The sequence below is a fragment of the Alosa alosa genome, chromosome 3, assembly GCF_017589495.1.
Source record: "Alosa alosa isolate M-15738 ecotype Scorff River chromosome 3, AALO_Geno_1.1, whole genome shotgun sequence".
NCBI classification, from domain to species: Eukaryota; Metazoa; Chordata; class Actinopteri; order Clupeiformes; family Clupeidae; genus Alosa; species Alosa alosa.
The window spans coordinates 7,940,222-7,955,164 of NC_063191.1; the positions used below are offsets into that span (position 1 = coordinate 7,940,222).

Here is a 14,943-nt window from a genome sequence, read left to right on the forward strand (position 1 = left end):
CGGACATTTTCAAAGTTGGAAACTTTCCATGGGAATTAATGGGAATAAACGGGAATTAATGGGAATAAACTGGGAATTTTTAATATGGCAAGTTAGTCTATAACAGGGAACTTAAATGTAGTGGACAAAACCCCATCTTGCAGCATAATATTAGTTAAAACAACCTGATTTAATGCAATTTCAGTCAAATTTCTACCCTGCACATACATCAATCCCATGCAAACAGCAATCAGCATAGGCTACTAGACATAAAGGAAACCTATGGTGCGTTCATGTGCATTGGGAAAACACATTCCCAGTAAAAATCCCAGTAAAAAAAATGTCATCTCACGTGGGAATAGCCACATGGTTGGTTGGGGTGGTATGTGTCATTATATTTTAATTTGTTTCACCATTTTCTGGGATTCTAAGGGTACATTCAGACTAAGCGTTTTTTTTCTCAGCTGCCGGCGTCCGTTTTACATTATAACCCTATGGAAAAAAGTCGTCGGCTTCTTTTAAAACGCGACTGCAACCGTCTTTTTCTGCAGCCCAGAAGTTGAGAAATGTTCAACTTCTAGCGGAAAAACACCATACGTCATGCTGTCTTTTTTACAGATGACCAATCACAAGCAGATTACCGAGACCTGTGGTTTCCCATGACAACCAAGTAAAAAATGGAGAAGGTGACAGAACACCACTCATTTTAGTGTCTGAGCATAGGGAATTGTTTGACATGACTTCCCAACTTTACCATAACATACCAAAAGCAATAGCCAACGTAAGTTTTCTCTTCTGCAACATTTTGAACCCACATGTAACGTTAGTCACTTTGTCTATCGCAAAAAGACTCTTCCGGCTGCTTCTTGGAACAATACGATGGCAGCTTTTTTTTCAAACTGAAAAAGCGGTAGATGCACAACTTCTTTTGTCAGAAAAAGACGCTTAGTCTGAACGTACCCTGACTGAACAAACTGATAGTCAGTCAATGTTCCAACCAATTGGATTTTGTTGTTGAGTGGCATGGTGTATCTTGGGCAGTTTAGTGGTTTCTGTGTTGCTATCTTAGCACGCTAGTAAACCATAGGCAGATAATGGGATTCCTGCTAGCATGGTAGCTAGCTTTGTATGCTAAGCTAAGCGAAAATATGAACAAAGAAATCATATTGCTTATTACGTAACAAAATGTCTGTATATGAAACAGTAGGAATTACCAAAATTAATACGGGAATTTACCCAGTTAATAATTGCTCCCATGGAAAGTTTCCGGTAAATTTCCGGATTTTTTGCCCCTTTGCAACCCTACTCACAGGATAGGATTTGTGTACCTGTAACAAGTATTTGTGAACCCGTAGCCCCTATTTTGTGTTAACAAGATATAAAAAAAAATATGTACAACTTCAACTTTACTGTTACACATTTATGACTTTAGTCTGCGCATGCAAAATCTGCAGTTAAATGTGCTCGCCACTTTTGCACCAAATATACCTTCATAAATACAAGGCTACATGTCAACTGAAAAAAAAATTTCAGTTGACATGTTTCTCATAGGCTAGCTCTCGCCTGCAAAGGATAGTCACTGACTGAAAACTACGCAAGTTTGTTGGAGACGCAACATCACACTTCCCACACACACCAGGAATGTAGTAATTTAAAGCCTACCTTTTGTTGAACCCTGGTTAAAATCCATACCAAACAACCGACAGCAACAGCAGACAGCAGAACTTGCCACCGGCTAGTCAAAACTCCCAGGTTGTTACAGGCTGTCAATTCTATCTATGCAATCCTAAAGTTTAGTGTAGCTGTGGGTAAGTGGGGAAATTAAAGCTAGTCGCAAAGCAAGCAGCTTTAAATTGCAGTAGCCTAATATAAAATGACCAAATAAAGGCAGCCAATCACATCCTAATCTTACCTAATTTGTGTGGGAGAACTTTGTTTTAGTTTCCATTATATCCAGGAAAATGTAACAGTATTTATTCATAATTTTCGAAAAGACCTGCACACATCATCAAAATTCCTAATATCCTATTATTCCTAGTATTCTTAATTTCATGATAATAATGCAATACTGCAAGTAAAATCCCAAGAAATATGAATTCCTATGTTTTCAATGAAACTTTTCAGCAGACTGGCTTTAAACATTAAGATGCTACAATGGGATGATTCCGAAATATTTTTGCTGTTCTAGGCTACTGGTTATCGAAATAAACAAGCCAATGAGTCTAAATTAGGGACTCATATCCAAACAGAACAGTATGCTTTATATATGTTTAAACATCAAAACACTCTCATTAATTCTGACATCTGTCAGAGAGAGTGTGTGAATCAATGTGACTGTCTGTGTGGTACTAGTATGAGTATGAAATACAGAAAAAAATGAAAAAACAATAATTTTCATATGATGTCGAAAAATGTGAAGCCATTTTATCATAGTGAGTCCAATAGGGTTATGTGAAAGTTATCATTGTTATCATAACAATGTGCTATAAAATAGAAGTTAAGGTATTTTGCCTTGGTATGACCGATTGTCATTTTGTGGGCAATACTAAGGCAGAACACAGTAACTTCCAAAAAGGGTCAAAGGTCAAATTTGAGTTTTTTTGTAGATAGATTAATACAGGTATACACTACAAAATGTGAAAATTACAATAGTATACCTATAACTCAATTGTCAGGACATTAAGATAACTTTAAAGTTATTTAAGGTCTTTTGCCTTAGTAGGGCAGTACACCCCTGGATCCCGCTTGACAATTATGCTGATCAGGGCATATCTTGGCTTAGCTTACCTCCCAAAGAAAAAGTTCAGGCTCAGGATTTTTTTTCTACTATCACCCCTGAACTTGTAGCCATGTAAGGAATAAGTATGCTGCACTCTGCTCTTGTCAGTTATGTTACTTAGTAGTCATTGTTACTGGTGTGTACTTGTGCAGTGCTTTGTTTACTGGTTTTCTGTGATGCTGTCCTTTTCAATTATGCTGTCTACTCATTTTATAGTCTTTTTTTGTCCATTGTCAATTATGCTGTGTACTCATTTTATGGTCTTTTTTGGTCAATTGTCAATAATGCTCTGTACTCATTTTATAGTCTTTTTTGTCAATTGTCAATTATGCCGTGTACTCATTTTATGGTCTTTTTTGGTCAATTGTCAATAATGCTCTGTACTCATTTTATAGTCTTTTTTGTCAATTGTCAATTATGCCGTCTACTCATTTTATAGTCTTGTTTTTGTCCATTAATTATGCTGTGTACTCATTTTATAGTCTTTTTTTGGTCAGTTGTCAATTATGCTGTCTACTCATGTTATATAGTCTTTTTTTGTCAACTGCCAATTATGCTGTCTACTAATTTTATAGTCTTTTTTTGCCAATTGTCAATTATGCTGTGTACTCATTTTATAGTATTTTTTACTCTTTTGATCCCGTGAGGGAAATTTGGTCTCTGCATTTATCCCAATCCGTGAATTAGTGAAACACACTCAACACACAGTGAAGTGAAGCACACACTAATCCCGGCGCAGTGAGCTGCCTGCAACAACAGCGGCGCTCGGGTAGCAGTGAGGGGTTACGTGCCTACTGGTCGGGGTTCAAACCGGTAACCCTCCGGTAACAGGTCCGAAGCGCTAACCAGTAGGCCACGGCTGCCCCTTTTTGTCCATTGTCAATTATGCTGTCTACTCATTTTATAGTCTTTTTTTTGTCAATTGTCAAGTATGCCCTGTATTCATTTCTACTTGTGTATTGGTGTGTTAAAAGCACTATATAAATAAAACATATATTTTTATTGTTATTATTATTATTATTATAATTATTATTAGAGTTTTAAGCCAGTAAAAGTCAAGGGGAATGACGATATATGGTGTTCGTTGACTTCAGTTCCACATTCTTGAAACATGAACTCCTGTAGGCCTATATCCTGCTGCTCACGCCGTTGATATATCCGTCCACCAATTTCACTTTAATAATACAAGATCCTGAATGTAAAGGTGTAAATACCAAGAATAAACCAAATCTATTGATTAATGTGATTAGTGTTTTTAACATATTTGCATGTTTTCAGCCTATGGGCTGTAAATGGATACCGTAAAATCTTAGACTAATGGCAACCAAAAAACAACTGACACAGTGTGAAGCTGGTCATTTGTAGAACTTAAAAGCAAATGTTTAATCACTCAAAAAGAAGGGACGAGCAAACTCAAACTACTTACATGATAAAGTCATAGAAACAAAATAATAAAAAAAATATTTAAAGGGAAACATAAAGCTGATGCATGTAAGGGATAATGGACGACACTCCATTAGATTATCCGAAAATAAACGCACGTTTGAGGTTGTAATGCAGCCACGACGCGCAGCGGAGATTATTTTTCGGATAATCTAATGGAGTGAAGTCCATTATCCCGCTTATTCTACTGTTAACAACATGTTAAATATTAAGTTCATTTTAAAAAAGTGTTATCTCGTTTGGATAGTTGAAGCTGTTAAATAAGTATTTATTTCAAACTCTTACTAGTAGTCCCGCATGAATGGTTGCTATGCTGGAAAACTAACCAGCGGGTCTACCAGCTAGGCTACATATAAAAAAGTCAAAACATAGATGGAATCAAAACTAGATGTACCGCATAGCGGTACAAAATATGACCGCCGCTCAGTCCTGTACATCCGTTCCGCGAAAATAAATCACACTTCAATTTGTCTCCATATTTTACTCCATCCCCCACTCTTGAAACTTTTGTGTATGCTTGTTTGGCATGCCTGAGTGTGTGTGTGCGGCTGCACAGAAAGTAGCCTACTGGTGCTGAAAAGGTGAATAGATTGTAGAATAGCCAAAGAAGATGTAGCATTGTTATAAAACCTTTAAAATCTCTAAACAATCACAAGTAGGGCAGTTCATCACAGTTCATCCATTGCAACTGGATTGATGAAAGGTCACTTACACCTGTAGGCTACATTATATTTGGGAAAAGCAAAAGGTATCAGCATAATGTTATTTATTTATTTATTTATTTTTATGTATTTATAAACAAAAACATCTCTGTCAGTTCCATGCCGTTTTCAACAGCTATCAAAAACAAAGGTCATTTTTGGATGGATGGATTTTTTGTGAATGTTTCTTCTTCTACATAAGATTTTAGTCATCTTTAGTTCATGTAATACTTTATTGTCAATGCACAAATTAAGTAACAGTAGTCTGAAACGTTATTGTTAATGCACAAATTAAGTAACAGTAGCCTAGTCTGAAACGAAATGCTGTTTTACATCTAACCAGTGGTGCAAATAACTGACATGTCCAAATGGGCCTTGATGAAATGCGTCGCTAGACTGTTCATACACATTTTAACGGGCCAAAGTTGAAGAGCTTTTGTCCGTTATTGTGCGTGCAAATATAGGCTGATTCATGTTCCCTTGCATTGTGTAACTGAGGTCCATGGCTAGTCTGGCTTTCATCAGACCAAGCTCAATCTTTTAACAAATCAAAAAATAAATAGCGGGCAGATCAGGCTGGGTTCACCCAGCCTAGTCCATAGGCACCGATATTGTTTAATTTTCAGATTGAGATATACACGCTCTGGCTATTCTAAATGCAAAATGCATCAGGGAGTTATGACAAAACTGTAACTAACAAACTAGATCCTAATAGAAAGCTGTTAGCTTCCCTAAGCTACAGGTAGGATTATAAGGTAGGCCTATTTACAACATAAATTGTCAATAGGCTATGCTGGCGACACAAAATAAAATCTCCTTTGGAAACCAATGGCTTACTTAATTTACAGTATCAAGCGGACTTAAACTGCCATATCGTGGCGAAAAGTTGTAATAACATTCACGCAGCTCCATGAGTCAAGGAAAGTCAATGAAGTAGCCACTTCTAAATGGGACCCACTACACAGTAGCTTAAGGTGTGTTGCTAAAGCAGCCATAATGAAATGAAGGTGTCATTGTTTGGATACTTCACACACGTGCTTTTTAATTTCACAGACTACAACTACCAAGCTGTAATCAAAGCACATCGATTCCCCTCTCACACCCTGCACGCACTAAAAAACAAAATAAACAGGCGTCTCAGTCTCACGCATGTATAGGCAAAACTGTATCAGACCGTGTAACGTTGGTAAATCTTCCATTGCACAGAATGATTTTGTAGCACGTGCAAAAATGACAGTCGAAAGATACAAACAGTGCTGCTATCAATTTGTTTGGTATAACCGCATTTATAGTTTTCTACAAATGCAATCAATCAAATGGGCCTCCATCACTCAACCAACGCTAACGGTAACATTACCTAGGTCCTTATTGATATTACAAGATTAACGCACCTGCAGTAAAACCAAGCATGTCCGATAAACATCCTCAGATTTATTTCGGCTTCAAGAAGAAATGGGAATTACACTTCATGTGAACATCGGCCCCTGTCCTTATTAGATGTTCGCTGCGGTAAATTACAGTCCTTGTAGGAAGTGTCCATTGTTTTTCCCCAACCCATTTTTAACTTCCAACAAAATTACGCCTCACTGCAACGATGCGCCATCTAGTGGACAAACGACTACTTATCGCCAATACTGAAAATGCAGCCATGATGATGATGATGAATATTTATTTTGGCTTTCTTTTGATCCTACTGAATTTGTAATTATGTATCGGCCGCTCTAATACCGATAGTATGTGGGTGCCTGTGTGTGTGCATGTTTATATGTGTGCACCGCCATTTACAGGCCAATGAGTGTACAGTCACTAAATGTACACATAACCTAATTTTTTTAGACCCCCATGGATGAAATTCTACTTAAACTTGGCATACCCCCAGACCCCCAGAGAATGCCAGGTCAATCATTACACATACAATTTGGTGCAGTTCTGAACATCTTAACTGAAGATAGGGGCAAATCACAAATTAAAGCAGAATAATATTGCATTTTCACTGTGTCTTTTTTACCAGTCCAGCGGGGGTGCAGTGCTAAAAAAATCATCCAAATGAGTTTTGATTATGAGCCAGGTTGATGTGGGCCCTTGAGACCAACATATCATAAAAGGCCAGTTGGTGTATAATAACATAAATTAATTTATTGTGTGCCCCCCCCCATGACCTCCTAGGAATTCCACAAAACTTCTCGTGCATACAGAGGGTGTCATAATGATCCTACACTTCCAATTTACAGAGGGTGTCATAATGCAGTTTTGACTATGTTAGGTCACAGATACCTTCAATTACACCACCTCATTTTTACTTTTTTTTGTGTTTAACTAGGTGGCGCTTATACATGAAATGAGTGGTTATGGAATGGGTTGACATGGCCCCTTGAGATCAACACAAAAAAAAAATGGTCCTCCTAAACCCTACGGTTTTCGAGATATTCACAGAAAACTGTGTCTGCCCTACCCTCCTTTCGGGGGTCCAATTCAGCGGGGGGCTACAGATCAAAACGAAAAACGATGGTTCCATGCTATCCATGTGGGGTTACATGTCCACCAAGTTTCGTGTACCCCGGTCTTTCAGTGTCCCGGGAATCATTGACGGAAATTTGGGCATGCGAAAAAAAAAAAAAAAAAAGAAAGCAAAAAAAAAAATCTGACTAAACCTATGTGACCGCCGCGGCAAGCATGCTAATAATCTGAATCATTATTGTCCTGGGTCCTACAAGCAGTACCCACCCTTTCCAAAAGTTCCCCTTTGACCTAAATAACTTCATTACCAGTGGCACTGTCATTTAAAAGGCTGGTCAAAGGTAGCCCGGTTGAAACATCTGGGTTTTTCCCAGGCTAGGTCAAAGGGGAACTGTTGGAAACGTGGGGGCCCTCTGGACACCATACAGTTTGCATAGGGCTAGGATGGTAGTCTGTGATGCCTTAATCACATTACTTAACCTTCTGTATGATCCCTTGCTCTTACATTCTGGATTTCCACCTGCCAGGGCTCAATGTTAAAGTTAAGAGTGGTTGCCAGCTTGTCAACCAGGTTTTGGTTGCCAAAGCCAATCAAATATGGTGGCCACTTGTAACAATTTTGTAGCCCAAGGCAACTGAGCAACCATACGAGTCGAGCCCTGGAGCAGGGCTGGTTGTAAGTAACCCCCTCCACTTTTTCAATGAAATACCCCACAGTCTGCAGACTTAAAGATGGCTGTTTTTACGTGCTTGTGGTTGTTCCAGGACATGAGATGTTTTGCATATTGTGGGTACTACAGTCTTGTGATTTGAGTGTGGCATAGAAATGTGACCTAGTTTGCCACAAGAAACTGGAACTTGTTTCTGTGTTTCAGTCAGAAAACAAAAGAAATCACAAATGTTATACCACTCACTCAGTTCTTAGGAGCTCTTCTAGGTGGTTAGAAAATAGGTTTTGTCAAATTAACTGACACCCCCTCTCTTCCCCTCTTCACTACACTGGATGCAGCGTTCACACACAAGATGAAAGACTGCAGGCTGATGGTGCTGAACAACAGAAAACCACAAACGTTGTCCGAAGAAGAGCTTACAAGAAGAGAAAAGCGGAGAGCAGAACTTTGTCCACCAGAAAGCGACAGAAGTATAATGTTTTGCCTGTTATACAATACACAATCAAATAAATAAATCAAAAGTGTTTGCAAATCACTTCAAACAGATTGTTTCTAGATAACAATATAAAGAGGAAAGAAAATAATTTAAAGGCGAAATAAGAGGATTTCAGCTTGACATTCACTGTGTAAGGCGGCATCTGTTGCAACAATGGGAAATGCTGGCTAAGATTGAAAAATGTAAATATTTGATCAGGGTTCAGATGCATTTGAGTATTTGTGTATTATGCCATTACAGTGACAGTACATTGATGTACATACTGTATGTGCAATGTAGATCTTCTGGCGGGTCTTATGCACAGGACCATCATCAGAACCATTGAAAGATGACATAGCCTTTTTTTTTTCCATATGTGTTCTTGTCTATCTTGTCCATGCTGTAATTTGTGCATTGTGTTTTAACTTTAAAGTTAATAAAAAATCAATCAATACTGATAAAAAAGAAGAAATAAACAAAAACATAATTGCTCAAAAGTACACATAGAATGTTTCATGAAAGGGCATAGCATATAAACAGTTCATAATGTAAAACGGATCAATTAACTATTTTCTGTGTTGGTTAGGCGCAGGCCTGTGAGATACAGGAAGTGCCCTCAAACTACAACACATACAGTTCAGACAGTTGGCATGTTGAGCTCAGTGTAACTTCAACTGCAAACAGTCTCAATCATTAGAGTGACAGGACAGGACTTTTTCTCGTGTTAAGGGTCTTTTTTGGTCCTCTTGCATAGCCTATAAGATGATGTATGAGGTGTACACTGAAACTGTTTAAAAGAAAAAGGAAAAAAAGACACTTTGTATCCTATTGTTACTTTGTTATAGGGTAAAGCCAACTGGTTAACTATCGATCTATCTATCTATCTATCTATATATATACATATATATATATATATATATTTTTTTTTTTTTAAATTAAATTAACTAAAAAATGGCTTACGATATAACAGAGCACATGGACCATGTGGAACACACTTGGTTATTTCTTTCAAAATAAGGCCGGCCTGTCGGTTTGAGGACAGCTGGGCAGAGAGAGGAGTATCACGCTTTGGCCGATTCAGCAGCCTGTCCAGTTTGTTGGATATAAAACATGGCATGACTGACTGGAAGATGTACAGTACACTGCTCATGTGTACATCAAGATGTGTTGTTATGTCACATTGTCATAATACAGTTACTCAAATGTATCAGAACCCTGTAAGATGACTTGGGAACACATCTCTTGTCTTTTGTATGTTTTTCAAATATTTTCTCATCATTCTGGTACATTTTATAAACTTACCCAAATAATGTTTGAATGACTGAATAAAAATCCTGCGGATATCTTATTCATCCTGAAAATGAGTTGCCTTGGACTTGTTGTTAGGGCTGCTTACATCTTGTGACAGTGCCTCTTCACCACATTGCTTTACATGTGCTTTCCGCTATAGACCAGGTTTTTCTTGGTCAATGGAGTAATGCTTTTTAGAGGGTGTAAGATACTGATTTTTAGATCAAGCACCAGACTACACTGTACGCCTATGTTCGTTCATTGACACATAGTCGCAATGTTTGATGGAAGTGGGGCGCATGGGACTTCAATTTAGACCGCGGCACGCACAAGAGTGGCCAAGCAGCAAAACGGCAAAAAGACGTTTGCACTGTGCTTTGCTCAAAAAATACACAAATGCTGTCTCATTTACACATTGTGTGTCAAAATTACGTAAAATTCTGTTAGATACATTCAGATGTAATCTTTTTTTCCCAGTCAGGACTATTTGATTTAGCTGACCAGGACACCAAACTGCCATTGCATTTTCAATCTATTGTATAGCCTACCAGATATACAAATCATATTTTATACGACGTGCAGTCTGGTAGAAAACATTGGCCATTTGACGTCATTTGTGATGGAAGAAAGCCCAAAGTTCAAGTGAAGTACAGAGGTGAGACAAAAACATTTGACCCGGAAGAGATCTCCTCCATGATCCTGGCCAAGATGAAGGAGATTGCTGAGGCCTATCTGGGACAGAAAGTAGCCAATGCCTTCATCTCTGTTCCTGCCCACTACAGTTACTCCCAGCGCCAGGCCATCAGGGACGCTGCGTTGCTGGCTGGACTGAAAGTGCCAAGGATCGTCAACCGGTCCACAGCTGCAGCCATTGCTTATGGGCTGAATAATCCCAAGACTGCTGAATGCAACGTCCTCATCTTTGACCTGGGCGCTGGCACTTGTAATGTTTCCATCCTTACCATTAAAGATGGTCTTTATCAAGTATTAGGCACAGCTGGAGACGCTCACCTGGGTGGGGCAGACTTTGATCATCGCATGGTGGATCATTTCGTGAGGGAGTGTGAGAGGAAATTTCAGAAAGACCTCAGCCAGAACAAGAGGGCACTGATAAGGCTGCGCACAGCATGTGAGATGACCAAGAGAACACTGTCTACCAGCTCCCACGCCAGAATTGAAATCGACTGTCTTTATGAAGGCATTGATTTCTACAGCTCCATCACCAGAGATTAATTTGAGGAGATGAACGCTGACCTGTTCAGGAGAACACTTGATCCTGTAGAAAAAGCCCTGAGAGATGCCAAGTTGGACAAGTCACAGATCCATGACATCGTCTTGGTGGGAGGTTCCTCCAGAATCCCTAAAATCCAGAAGCTGCTGCAGGATTTCTTCAGTGGAAAGGACCTGGTCAGGAGCATCAATCCTGATGAAGCAGTGGCCTACGGCGCTGCAGTGCAGGCTGCCATTGTCAGCGGAGACACGTCTAAGAACATCCAGGACATAGTGCTGGTGGATGTGCTCCCATGTTCCTTGGGCATTAAGGTGGCTGGAGGAGTTATGACCACCCTCATCACCCGCAGCACCCATATGCCATCCAAACGGACCAAGACCTTCACCACCTACTCAGACAACCAGTCTGAGGTCCTGATCCAGGTGTATGAAGGAGAAAGTGCCAAGACCAAGGACAACAACCTGCTGGACATGTTTGTGCTAACAGGGATCCCCCCGGCCCCACAATTGAGATCACCTTTGACATTGAGGCTAATGGAATTGGATATGTTTCAGCAAAGGTCAAAACCACTGGCAGAAAGATCAACATAACCATCGCAAATGACAAAGGCAGGTTGAACCAGGGGAAGAATAATAATGTCTGGAGAGAGACAAGGATTCAGGAGTATTCAGAGCTGTTGGAGGTCAAATGCACATAAACGCAGTTTACACCTATGTTTCACAAACAGTGTGTATTATGCACCTCTAAATAACCTTATAGATTGCTACACGTTTTTTGTTTTTTAGGCTAAAACATTTTATGTCACTTACTGCAAACATAACTTAACCAACCGCTAGCTGTCTGTGTCCTGAATGGGGGTGTAGCGAGCTAGCTCTCTGTTTTGTTTAAAAGTCAACAGAAGTGACGTTACACAGCATCGCTTTTAGAGCAGGGTCCCCAACCTTTTTATGTACCATGTGTTGTGTTCTACTGTACATTCGCCAGTAGGTGGCTTAGAACGATACGCCTATTATTGATATACGTGTTCTGAATGATAAGAGAGAAGAAGAATACATGGAGAATGAATGAACGTTACTGCTGTAATTGCGTGACTTATTTACTTACAAATTACTTACAGTTACTTTGCATACCTACTACCTTATTACTACTTTACAAACCTAACAAATTGGCTTAACGAGTTTTTCTACCCACTACTTTCAATGATGGCTGTTTCACCTCCTTTTTCTACACCGCTTTTACAATGCCCTGGCTTAACCTGCTCTGCCATTCCACACGTGGCTGAAAATGTTCCATAACTATTTGCAAGTGGTAGCTACAAATACAAATGGATGGCCAGATGCACCTAAAAACGTGCACTTCTTCTACACTGCCTGGGAACCGAAGGTCAGAGACTTTTCTACACACTGCCTGATCAAGGTGAGACCATGGAGGATGCTGTTAATACTTTAAAAGCTTACTTTACTCCACGCCGGAACATAGTGGCTGAGCGCCATGTATTCAGAAAACGTGCACAAGCTTCCTACCGAATCAGTGCTACAGTATGTTGCAGCGTTGCGGGACTTAGCAAGAAATGCGTGTGAGTTTGAGTCCAACTTAGATGAAATGCTACGTGATCAGTTGGTGGAAAACGAAAACAACCGCGATACGCCGAACGACTGCTTCGAACCTGACTTAACTTTTCAGAGAGCCATTACCCTTGCCACACAGATAGAAGCCGTTGGTGAGCAAGCTTTTAATTGCTGGCGATCGCTCAGCTCCTGTGCAAGCTGTGTCTGCAACCTCTACTGCACGCCGCCACCGCCGACCACCACCACCTCCTCCAAAGCCATCTAGTACGCCTTTCTCCTTCAAAGTCAAGTCAGCTTTTTTCTGTCCTCTGTTCCGACATACAAAGAGATCTTAAATGTTTCTCACTATCCGGTGAAGACAAGACATATTTTACCAATTTTAAGTCCACAGACAAACTAACACAAGTAAACAAAAGTAAGTAAATAAGTAAATGAGGCACATATAATAATGGAAGACATCTTGAAAATAGACAGTCAATCCTCAGGCCCTTGGGTAGTTCTGTTTGCATCAGCTATAGTGGTGTATGTAAAACTGCAATAAAACTGGACACAAGTGAGTAGTTTGCCATTGTGGGTCCAAGTGTGAGGGTGGAGGGCTTTCATCACAAACATCTTGCGTCATCCTGCCCTGCTGCATCAGCTAAGTGTAAAACTGCAATAAAATTGACGTTTTGCAAACACGCTAAGTTCAGATTCTTTCAGATTCTTTTGCATGAGCACACAGCATCTGACAAGATACGATGCACAGTTAACATACAGACAGAGACTGTTTCAGTGCCTGTGGAGCTGACTGTGGATTCTGGCTCCTCCGTGTCGATTCTGCCTAAATGTCTGTATGAGAGACACTTCAAAAGAGCACAGCTACTGCCTCCTACAGTTAAGTTAGTGACCTACTCCCGTGCTCCAATTCCAGTTATTGGCTGCTTACATGTTACTGTGTCATGGAATGATGCTACATGTCAGACGTCCTTCTTCATTGTGGACTCTGGTACTGCTTTGCTGGGCATGGATTTGATAAATGGCCTGAGCCTGTGCTTCAAAGGCTCTACTGTCCAGCCCGCCACTTCAATGACCTCTGCTCCTGCTCTGCTCTGCTCTACTGCTCCGCTGTCTTCTCCGTCTGCTCCTGGCTGCGCTCCTGTGATGACCACTGCTCCACTGTCTCCGGGCCTGCTTGGCTGCGCCAAAGGGTTTGTGCATAAAGTAAAAAGTGTCACAGACTGCTACGCCTCTGTCCACCAGAAATTCGCCGCCTGCCTCTCTCTGTCCCGAAACGCCAGAGTGCTGAAATCCAACGCCTTCTTCAAGCCGGTGTTATCGAGAGAATAGATGCTTCCCCGCGGGTCTCCCCAATCGTGGTTGTGCAAAAGAAATCAGGTGCTATTCCACGTGGAGCCTCCTGAGCCCAACAAGGCTGTGGTTGTGGACTCTTTTCCTCCTCCCGCACATAGACCTAAATGTGGGTCTGTGGACCTCCACCATTGACTTGGAGGAGTGAGCCCAACAAGGCTGTGGTTGTGGACTCTTTTCTGCTCTTCCAAAAGATGCTGGCCACACAATTCTGGAAAGGCCTGCCTAATGTTGCTAACTAAATGCTGGGTCTGCAGCGTTTGAAAGATACAGGGTGCTGAATACATCAAAGGTTCAACAGGTTCTCCTTGGACATACATTGACAGCCTGATGAGGAGTGCCTACATTCCAGTTGCCTCTCCATCGCGGGTACAATAAGGCTAAAGCGTAATTGTATCTGTCAGGACCGAGTTGACTTGGTCAGAAGATGCACCGTGAAGTTTTGATCATCACTCATAGAAGGACTGTTCATTGTCTCCACTGATGCTTCCAGACTACGGCCTCGGTGCCGCTTTGTCTCAGATTCAGCCCAACCACACTGAGCGCATTGTCGCGATTTGCCTCCAGAACTCTGACTCCTGCTGAGCGCAAATATTCAACAGTCGAGAAAGAAGCCCTTGGATGTGTGTGGGCTGTAGAGAAATGGAGAACGATTTGTGGGGCCGAAGATTCAAATTGCGTACAGACCACCAAGCACTAACCACTCTCCTGACCACCAAAGGATCCGACCCGGCTGGCATGCGATGACGCGGTCGCGCTGGCTGCTTTGTTTAATGTGCGATGTTGCCTACTTACCTGGTTCACAGAACAACACAGCTGACTGTCTCTCCGTCTGCCTCTGCCTGCTGCCGCTGATGAAACTGACATTGAGCCCGAAGTTTGTTGCCATGCTGTCTGCCCGATCACCTGTCTGCTGTCTCTCCTGCGGAGTTTGCTGCTGCCTCTGCTTCCTGTCCTGAACTCTGTGTGTACCGCGTTCACAGATTGCTGACGGTTGGC

General features: G+C 40.9%; 1 pseudogene; it reads left to right on the top strand.

Annotated features, from left to right (window-relative positions):
• The first annotated feature begins 9,707 nt into the window (after positions 1-9,707).
• On the top strand, positions 9,708-11,723 carry LOC125292317 (annotated as a pseudogene).
• The last annotated feature ends 3,220 nt before the right edge of the window (positions 11,724-14,943 follow it).